This window comes from Equus caballus, chromosome 3 (genome assembly GCF_041296265.1).
Source record: "Equus caballus isolate H_3958 breed thoroughbred chromosome 3, TB-T2T, whole genome shotgun sequence".
Lineage (NCBI taxonomy): Eukaryota > Metazoa > Chordata > Mammalia > Perissodactyla > Equidae > Equus > Equus caballus.
In genome coordinates, this window is record NC_091686.1 from 47734513 (window position 1) to 47744246 (window position 9734).

The 9734-nt window shown below is 38.8% G+C and overlaps 1 long non-coding RNA gene across 1 annotated transcript; it reads left to right on the forward strand.

Moving 5' to 3' along the window:
• The first annotated feature begins 312 nt into the window (after positions 1–312).
• LOC138923322 (uncharacterized) lies at positions 313–8541 on the forward strand. Its single transcript, XR_011436797.1, has 3 exons — positions 313–394; positions 4678–4831; positions 7196–8541. It is a non-coding gene; the product is annotated as an uncharacterized lncRNA (long non-coding RNA).
• Positions 8542–9734: the final 1193 nt, after the last annotated feature.

The following is a 9734-nucleotide window of genomic DNA, read 5'->3' on the forward strand; positions in this document are numbered from 1 at the left end:
GAAGCTTTCTTTTCTAGGACAGGAAAGGCAACGCGGTTAGTGTGCAATTGCTGTAATGTGCAGGAAACACAATTAAATTTAATTAAGCAGGTTTAATGACCAAAATGTTAATACAGTTCTAGTTTATAATATCCGGCCTTAATGTGTGTTTTGTCTGATGAATTCATAGTGCCTCCCAACATTCATTTGGCTTGACTTTGTTGCCTGTCACAGAAGGAAGTTGAATGGTTCAGAGAGAAGAATAAATAATTCTCCTTCTTGTGTAACATGTTTATTTATGGCACATGAGGGTTATAATAAAGTAGAACAGTTAGGCAGACTAGCATCTATCCTGGAGAATAAGACATGAAGGAGCTAATGAAAATGAAAAGAAGAGAATATAAACACAGATCAGGTAATTACGCTTCCTCATTAACTTCCTTTGCAATCTTGTAAGTGAAATTAAATATCCCAGCATGTTTAGGAGGCTGAACATATTCCATTACTAGGATTTACCTGCTAATAAAATAAAAATATTCTGCTTTTTAGATTGAAATTTGGGTTAATTCTATTGCCTTGCCATCATATCCTAATGGCATCAGGCAATTAGTACTTCCTAAAGGCATCAAAGTTATATTCTAGAATAAGCACAAAGTCATGAAACTTTATAAATTGCAGTGCCAAGAATTTTGTGTGTACTTGTTCTGTGCATTTGCCTTTTACAATGAGGAGTTTAAATATGTGATTCTTTAAAGGTAGTTTCACAGTGTTTCCTTCCGTCTTCAGGGGAAATATCTAATAAAGATGAAAAAAAAGTTATTTTATTTTTTTCTTTTTGGAGAGCAATCATTTTTGAAATACGTAGCCCTTTGCTTGAATAAGTAGCTCCAATTTAAATAAAATATATTCCAGTATTACTTTATCTTTTAGGGATTTAGATATATCGTTGATAGGTGACTAGATAGAGGAGAGCAGAGAGAGAATTTTGTGCTTCCTTCAAATAATATCATATGAAGTAAATGTATATAGTGCTTAAAAAGGAGATTTGGTTCTTGGGAAGCAGTTAGATGATAATGATGTGGGGAAAGAATCCTGGAAGAAAGGCGTCCAGAGGAAGTAGTAAAGAGGGACCTTGACACAATGCAGCACTTCCCCAGCAGTGGTCCTCATACCATCTGCACGGCAATTAACTGGAATACTTAATAAATATGTGAATTCCCAGGCCCACTGAAAACACACTGGGGCAAATCCTTTAGTGCTGGACAAAAGCACCTGGAATTTAACAGACACCTTTGGTGAGTCTGAGGCACATTAAAAATTGAGAACCATTGCTAATGAAAAATTACATTTTTAATTTTTTATAAGTATAATAAAAACTGTTTTAAAAAACATCAAGGCACTTATCTTTACTACTTTCTCCATCTCTTCTTCTCTTTTTAACTTAGCATTTCTGCTTCACGGTTCTCTGCAGACTGTCTGCTTTATAGTCTACCAGGTGGAAGATGTTCACATCACAAAACCTGTCTCTCTATCTCTGTTCAAGAAACAAGCCACCTCTGAGACTACACTCTTTTGGCTTCAAGTCCACATTTCTAGGGAAGGGATTCTCATTGGCTTACTTGGACTGAATGCCTACCCTCTGTCCAATGAGCTATGGCAAATAAGACAGGGCTATGAAATAAAACATGGTTACATGGTCCCACCCTAACTACCCATGAATTCATTTACAACATATATTGAGCATATGCTGTTTAACAGAGAGAGGACACTACAACCAAAATAAAATAGTGAGCAATTAAGACTGAGGGAGAAAAGTTCCAAAAGATGGGCAGATAACTTAAAACATGTCAACCAAAAGTAGCAAAGTAGTGGTAAAAATCTGTGCCCAACAATAAGACAATAAGGTAAATGGTAACATACATCTACTAAATAGAAGAGCAGAAGTTCATTCTTAGAAGAATATATAGAATGAAGGAAAATTGTTCCAGATACATTGTTATGCTAGAAACACACACACAAATTATAAGGCAATAAATCTGTGTTGTTTTAAGCCACTAAGTTCGTGGTAATTTATTATGGCAGAAATAGAAAACGAATATGACAAAGGAGACAGATAGGTAGATAGACAGGCAGATAGAATGCTGCCATTATATACCTATATGTGATAATTATAGTATTATCTTAACAGCAAACTAAATACCCATCACAAGAGAATGGATAAATGAATGATCACATATTTATCTTCAAATGCTATATATCAATTAAAACAGAATAAGCCAAATATTCATGTATCAACATATCAAAATATCATATTGAATGAGCAAAACAACTTATACAACAACAAGTAAACTTTCATACCATTTATGAAATTTGTTTATTAAGCTGTAAACACTGTATATTGTATGTGGAAACTTAGAGTCAGTCAAAGTTCATTGGAAGGTTACCCATCGAATTTGTTATAGTGGTTGCCATTGTGAAGATAGGACAGGAAATGAATCTGAAGAAGATTCCAGAGACACCTTAAAATAGATCTGAAATGTTTTAGGTTTTTATTTTTAAAATTCTAAAGTGAACATATATTAAAAAAAAGGTAGAAAGAAAATAGAAAGATGGGAGGTAAGTAGGGAGGAGTGGAGGGAATAAGGGAAGAAATAACATGTGGAAACCGAATGCCCTGAAATTAAGCTGAAACATTACTTTGTGCTGTGTAAATTTAGGCAAATTACTTGAGTTGTCCAAGCCAAAAAAATATAATTTTTTTCAGTCTGTTGGAAGAATTACAAGAGATAACTTATGTAAAAGTGGATAATAAAAGTCTTACACATGGTAAGGGTTTAATAGATACTAGTTATTTCTCCTTTCCCCAAAATTATCTCTGAGTACATCCAACCCCTCTAGGTACGTGTCTCTGTCAGATGGAGAGGGAAGGATAGATGCTACACCTAGTGCAAGAACTTATTAACCTGATTCACAGAGACATTACAGGGTGGTAGACAGTGCAGGGTAACTGATTTCATTTTAGCTCTATAACAATAAATTCAGGAAGGCACTGGCCCAAGCTGTGCAAGCTCAGGGAGATTGAGAGTGAAGGGTGAGAAGTTTGTCCAGCTCTATCTCTTCTGTGTATTATCCCTTCACAATCATATCATGCACTACACTATAGATGAGCAGTGCCCGGCCCAGGTATTGGGCTCCCCAGCATGGATATAGGCAAGACTGCATCCTGAACTCTATTGGCTATATTGGGCCTAAAGGAGAACTGTTGAGCTTCCTAGTTCTGATCTTTACTTTTTCAACCATATTATCCACAAATGTTGGTCTACTGTTCAGCACCTTTTAGGTAGACGAAAGTGCTTAATCCTTCATGCAATTGTAGAACGCTACAAACTCTAATTTATGTCCTATCCAATGCTAGAGGAAAACTGTTTTCACCACTATTTTGTCTTCTTGACCTTTCTAATGGCGGTCAAGGATATAGGAGGCTAGTGTGACGGTCATAAAATGGGACCAGTAGCACTAATCTTTTGTCTGTCAGATGTCTTGGCATCTCTAAACATACCATTTTCCCCTTATCTACATTGATTAATTTGGAGATAGGAATGTAACCTACTGGGATGTTGAGGTATTAGTCAGACTTTTGAGATAAAAGACCCTACTCTTTCACACTGGACTTGACCCTGGAAGAATAAAGCCATAGGCCTTATGGTAGCAATCTGTCTACTAAGAGGAGTTTGCAATTAAGTCAAAATGGAGGAGAGAAGAGTCAGCAAGTGGAAACAGACCAGGTCTAAATACCCATTAGCTCTTCATATCAAGCTACAGTTGACCAGATCTTTTCCTGGACTTAGTTTTGTAAAGCAATAAATTAACATTTTCCTTTGGACAGTTTTAACAGGGTTTTCTGTAACTTTGAAATGAAAATGGGATGCATTTCCTTCCTTATGGTATACATCAGCCAAAGGAGTTAGTCTGGTAGCTCCAGGTGAGAAAGAGTGCCTGAAGGGGCTTATGGATCCTTCCCAGTAGTATTGAGTGATGTCTTGATTAATAGCCAGGTTCTCACTGAGGATTTAAATATGTGTCCTCTCTTAGCTCATTTCATCCCTTGATCCTCCTTTGGGGCTACATCTTGCTTTCTATAATCCCTAATCCCTGGAGAGTTGGAAGTGGAGATTTGTTGAATGCACAGATATTTTCTTTCAAAATCCACAGTCTCTGTGTGATTCCTTAGTGCTGTGCTCTGCTTGATGTATTAAACTTTTCGGTACCTCTAATTGCCTGAAGCTTCCCTGGACTTCCAGCATTCTGAGGCTACTGTTCTTTGGAGGATATGTTGATTATTTCCCAACTAACAGACGGGCCTGAGGAAATCTCTGGGCATGGCTAAGTTCCACGACTGAAGGGTATGAACACAGAACAAATAGATGTTCAACTGAAAAAGGCAGGGGCTGAGAGCAAGCTCTGAAGGAGGGCAAAACTGGTACCCTGAAATTTGGATGAAAAGAAACCAAGAGTTAAATAATCATGGAAACAGTTGAATCTAGAAGGAAGAGCCACACAACAAAAGGTGGTCAAAGGTAAAGGAAGATCTACAGGGATAAAAGGACCCAAACACATTTAGAGATATGTACTATGCAAAATTAAAAGAAAGAAAATAAGAAACTCACTCATTGCTACTTCTGATAATCTTTTTTCCAGCTTCTTCCACGTGTGGAAATTTGATCTGCTTCAGACTTCCCAGCCTCTGAAGAAGGATGCTTTTCTGTATTCCAATCAGCATCTGATTTTTCCACCAGGCACATGGTGTGTTTCCAGACAACCGCTTTGTCCCCATTTGGAGTTCCTACTCCAGGTACTACAACTTCCTTTGGTTTCAAGGAAGATTGAGATGAAACTTTGCTTGCGATTTTCTGGGTTTAGAGCTAAGTCTTTTTCCAACAGTTCTCCAACAACCAACTGGTTGTCCAACAAATCAATTCAATTCTGACACTAACTCCCCTGAGTTAGGACTCCACAGGTTAAGGACTCAGTCCCATAAGTCTGCCCCCACTGCAGATTGGGAGAACCAGCAAAAATGGGGTCCTCAGCTTATCGACACTTCTACCCAGCCAGCTACAAATTTGGGAGTTCTTTCAACCTCCCTTTCCGTTTCTATTATTCACTAGAACAACTCACAGAACAAAAAAAGATCGCTATACTTATGATTACAGTTTTATCATAAAGGACACAAGTCAGGAACAGCCAAATGGAAAACCTGGAACAGAGTCAAATATATCTTTTACTGTACCAAGAATTTCTCTCTGAAATTCCAGATCAATTAAAACTTCCATGTCACCATTGTTCTCTATTCTTGGGTCTTCATTATTTTCTGGACAGATCAAAACAATGTCTCTGAAAATTATTTAAAATTACATGGACCAATTAGTACTTTTTGATGAAAAAAATCAGTTTATTCATATATATTTTATAAAATCAACATGTAAAATTCTCCATGAGCTTTGCAATGATTCTCTTTTGCTCTAACTGACCATTACGCTCTGAAAGTCTGTAAGTGAGCCTAACAAGTTACACTAGTCATTTCATCTTGGCTGCAGTTATTCATGGCTTTCCTATTTGTATATTATTTGCCTGTTATGATTTCACTTGTTCAGTTTGCATTTCCATAGTTACTACTATATTGCATAATATCTTCAATTCTAAAAGTTGATTATTGACTTTTATTATTCAAGATATATTAGATGCTAATAAGTAACCACAAAACTCAGTGGCTAAATAGAGCCAAATGTTGTCTTATACTCGTTTCATGTCTAAAAAACCAGCAGGGGGCTCCCTCACGATGGTCACCAGGGCTAAAGACCTTCTGAGGCTTCCTCTTGATCCCTGTTTCTTCGAGTGCCATGAGAGAAGGAAGAGAACCTGGTAACTCATGCACTGGCTCTAAAAGCTCTCGCAGAGTGGATGTGTGCCATCTGTCCACATTTTATTGACTAAAGCCCAGTGAGTCTGTCCCTTGGCTTAATTTCAGGTACCATGATCCTATCAGGTTTGGGTAGAAAATCCAAACATTTAATCTATTTTCCTGGAGAGATTTTGACTAATTGAAAGTATTTTTTCCCCATGTGTTGCTATAAACCATTCAGAGGTTTAATAATGAGCTTGATGGCCATTCCATTGATTTGATGCTGCCAAGAGTCTGAGTTTTAATTGGCCTTTTTAATGCAAAGCATTTCTCCATTTTACTTTTTACTTTTTAGAGTTGAGAAGCAGTTCTACTTCCAAATCAACAAGTCCTTGTATTTGTAGACTTTTCCTGTTTCTTTGAAAATCTATTTCCTTGAGCTCACTTTTTCCTTCTGATGTCTTGCCAGATATAGCCAATAACAACCACCACATATCATTAACATTCTATTTTCCTACCACTTCTCCTAGGACTACAAATTCATGAGGTACGTGAATTGTCTTCCAAGCAAAGGTGGAAATGTTACCAAATGTTTTGACCCTGTGTAATGTGGACCATCCTTTTAGGCTCCTATATCAGTTGTCTCCCTACTTGTTGTCTAGGCCTTGTATCAGCAGCACATATTTTAGCTCTGTTGTCACAGCAGTATCCAGTATCAATCAGGATAGATTACATTGACGGATATTTCCATTTGCCCTATTAGATCTACACTTTACACTTCTCTTCACTACTTTGTGCCCTGGGGTAGGAGTGGGGCACTTGATGTTATAATCTGCATCACTGGGTTCTGTTGTCTTCCAGCTTCCAAGAGTGTTCACCAATAGAAGTCATTGGAAGGAGATTGGAGGGTAAAGGGAAAGCAGTGATAGGGTGTTCATTCTCCTGGATTCTTCCCCTTCAGGTCACTATTGTTTGGCTGGATTCCTCTACTGAAGGCGACAGCCTTTGTCAGGGCTTTCCCACATAATGATACTATCCCGGTTCCAGTAATGAACTCTCCCTCATCTTGCCCCTTCAGGTATAGGGGTCATGGTGTCTCTCTAATGTTATAAGCCCCGGGATCCTCTATCATTCCTGATCAGTTTCCCTAACCTCTGATGACCACAACTTCATAAATACACCCTTCATTTAAATCTCCTCAATCATCTAGTTTGAGGGGCTTCCTTTTAGGACTACGATGGATTGGGTCAGGTTTCAGTAGTGAACAATCCCTGAATCTTTGCAGATTAACGTAATAAAATTCCCTTTCTTTCCTAGGCTACCTGTTCCAGAGGTGTGGGCAGGGAGCTCTGTTCACGTAGTCACTCAACATCATAGGCTTCAGCTTAGCTCACTCTTCTGTGACCAGCAGAACCAAAGGAGGAGTATATGGCTACTCACGCACAGGGCCTTCTACTTCTGCCTGGATGTGACACCCACCATTTTGGCTTACATTTCTAACCTCAAAGAAGTAAAAGTACCACCGTAACATGCAACCAAAAGGATGAAAACTGGAAGAATTTAACAATTACTTTACAAATGGTTCAAAAGTGGTTTTGAAGCATAAAGTTATGATGAAATTAAAGCAAACATTAAAGCTCATGTTAACTTCATACATGTACATTGTTGTAAGAATGATAACAGTGCATATATAGAATATGATTCTGTTTGTACTCAAGCAAGTAAATCTATTAGTGTAACGATGTTGCACAATTAACCAAAAAGGAAAGTGTATGCTCACAGATAAAGAACTGAAAGTTGAATTGTATTCAGGCCAGTTTCTGAGCCTTCCAGATCTGCTCAGCTCCACTCCAGCCCTGGGCCATGGGAGTAGCCCGAATGATGGCTGTCATTGTTCCCATGGGTTTAAAGCCGAGCTCTGTAACCACTGCATTTGCCACATTTTCTAACATTTCAAATTATCTTACCACCTAGAGAGTGAGAGGCGGGTTTCAGCAAGAGTTCTAGTGCACACTTGTGGTATGAGATGAGCAGCTCCAACCCTTCAGTGTGACCCAACAGGACTCCTGAAAGTGCCAGGTTCCCAGTAGCGACCCAAAGGGGCCAATTAGCAAAATGCAGAAGAGTGAAAAAGGAAATATCACGTGAAATGATCTTGGACCAAAGAAAGACAAAAGACTGGAAAAAGCACACTGAATGCCTGCTTTCCCTTCCTCTCCTGAGAGTTTTGGGATGGTGCTTGTCACGCGGCCCCTCTGCAGATATTTCACGAGACCAAGCAGCCGACTGCACATCCTGAGAAGCTGGGACAGTTCAGTAACATAGGACTTTCAGTTCACTTGCCCCCTTCACCACCTCACTCCCCGTCACCCTGGCTCTTGTTTCCCTGTGAATGTACTGTGTACACGCCACGCAGCGTTGACATGAAGCTTTGCCTCAGGAGATATTTGCTAAGAAACCTACGCTTAGAAAACTAGTACCAAGGATGGTCATGGAGAGAGGAACTTCAGGAGGAAATTTGGAATTGGATTTCCAACCTGCCTGAAAGTAATAAAGACCCAGTTGTTTGGGGGTGGGAAATAGGGTGATAAAAATCCCTGGAATGCGATAGTAGTAGCATTATTAAAAATTTTAGCGGTAAAAAAATTAGTAGAATTTAGGTATATTTGGTGTTTTTGCTCATCATTCTAATTTCAGTTTCCTCTCGACCTTTATTACACTTTTGCCCTGTAGAGTTTCTTTTTTCTCTGCCTCTTATATTTTCAGGTACGTCCGTGAAAATCCTTGCTCAGACTGTTGGCTTTGTTTAATGACAGACAGATACTCTTTATCAAAAGCTATAAGAAATGCTGAAATGTTGGGATATTTACAGATAAAGACCCATTTAATCACATTCCCACAGAGAATGTCGGTTGTTAACAGACTCATTCCAAAAAAGAAATCTACTGAAGTGTATTTTAAATTAGTCATTATCCTTATGCTGGTTTTACAGTTGCCATTGTAATTTTCTGACCCAACTCTGGCTGGTTTACTTCACCTAGCCAGACAGGTAAGCACACCAGTCCAGGTTTTAGTAACAGGATACTTCTCACGCCAAGCTACAAATCAGGTCAAACTCACTAGGAAGTGAAAGACAAAGGAAGAGTGCTCTAGGTAGCAACTGACGTTAACAGAAACTCTGACTTAAAATGGCTCCAACCAGTGGAGGTTATTTATCCCACATAAGTCTGGAGCTTGGCAGTTAATAGTGTTGTTTTACCTACCCAGGCCTTTTTATCTGCCTGTTTTGTCATCCTTATGTGTTGGCTTGTGTCCATGTGTTTATTAGTTTGTTAGGGCTGCCATAACAAAGTACCACAGACTGAGTGGCTGAAACAACAAAAATTGATTTTCTCATAGTTCTAGAAGCTAGAAGTCTGAGGTCAAGTTGTCGGCACAGAGTTGGTTTCTTTTGAAGCCTCTCTCCTGGGCTTGTGGATGGTCGTTTTCCCCCTGGGTCTTTGTATGCTCTTCCCTCTGTGTGTGTGTGTGTGTGTCCCAGTCTCCTATTCTTATAAAGACAGCGGTCATACTGGATTGGGGCCCACCTCAATGACTTCACTGTAATTCAATTATCTCTGTAAAGATTCTGTCTCCATTACTGTCACCTTCTGGAGGTTAGGACAGCAGCATATGAATTTTGGTGGGGGGACACAACTCAGCCTGTACCACTGTGGTTATCACTTTGTGGTCATAAGATGAATGCGGCAGCTCTACAACTCCTATTTACTAAACATACGTATATTAAACAAACAAACAAAGAAAAGAGAAAGGAATGGGGCCTGTTATCTTTATCTCCTTTTTAGGAGAAAATCAA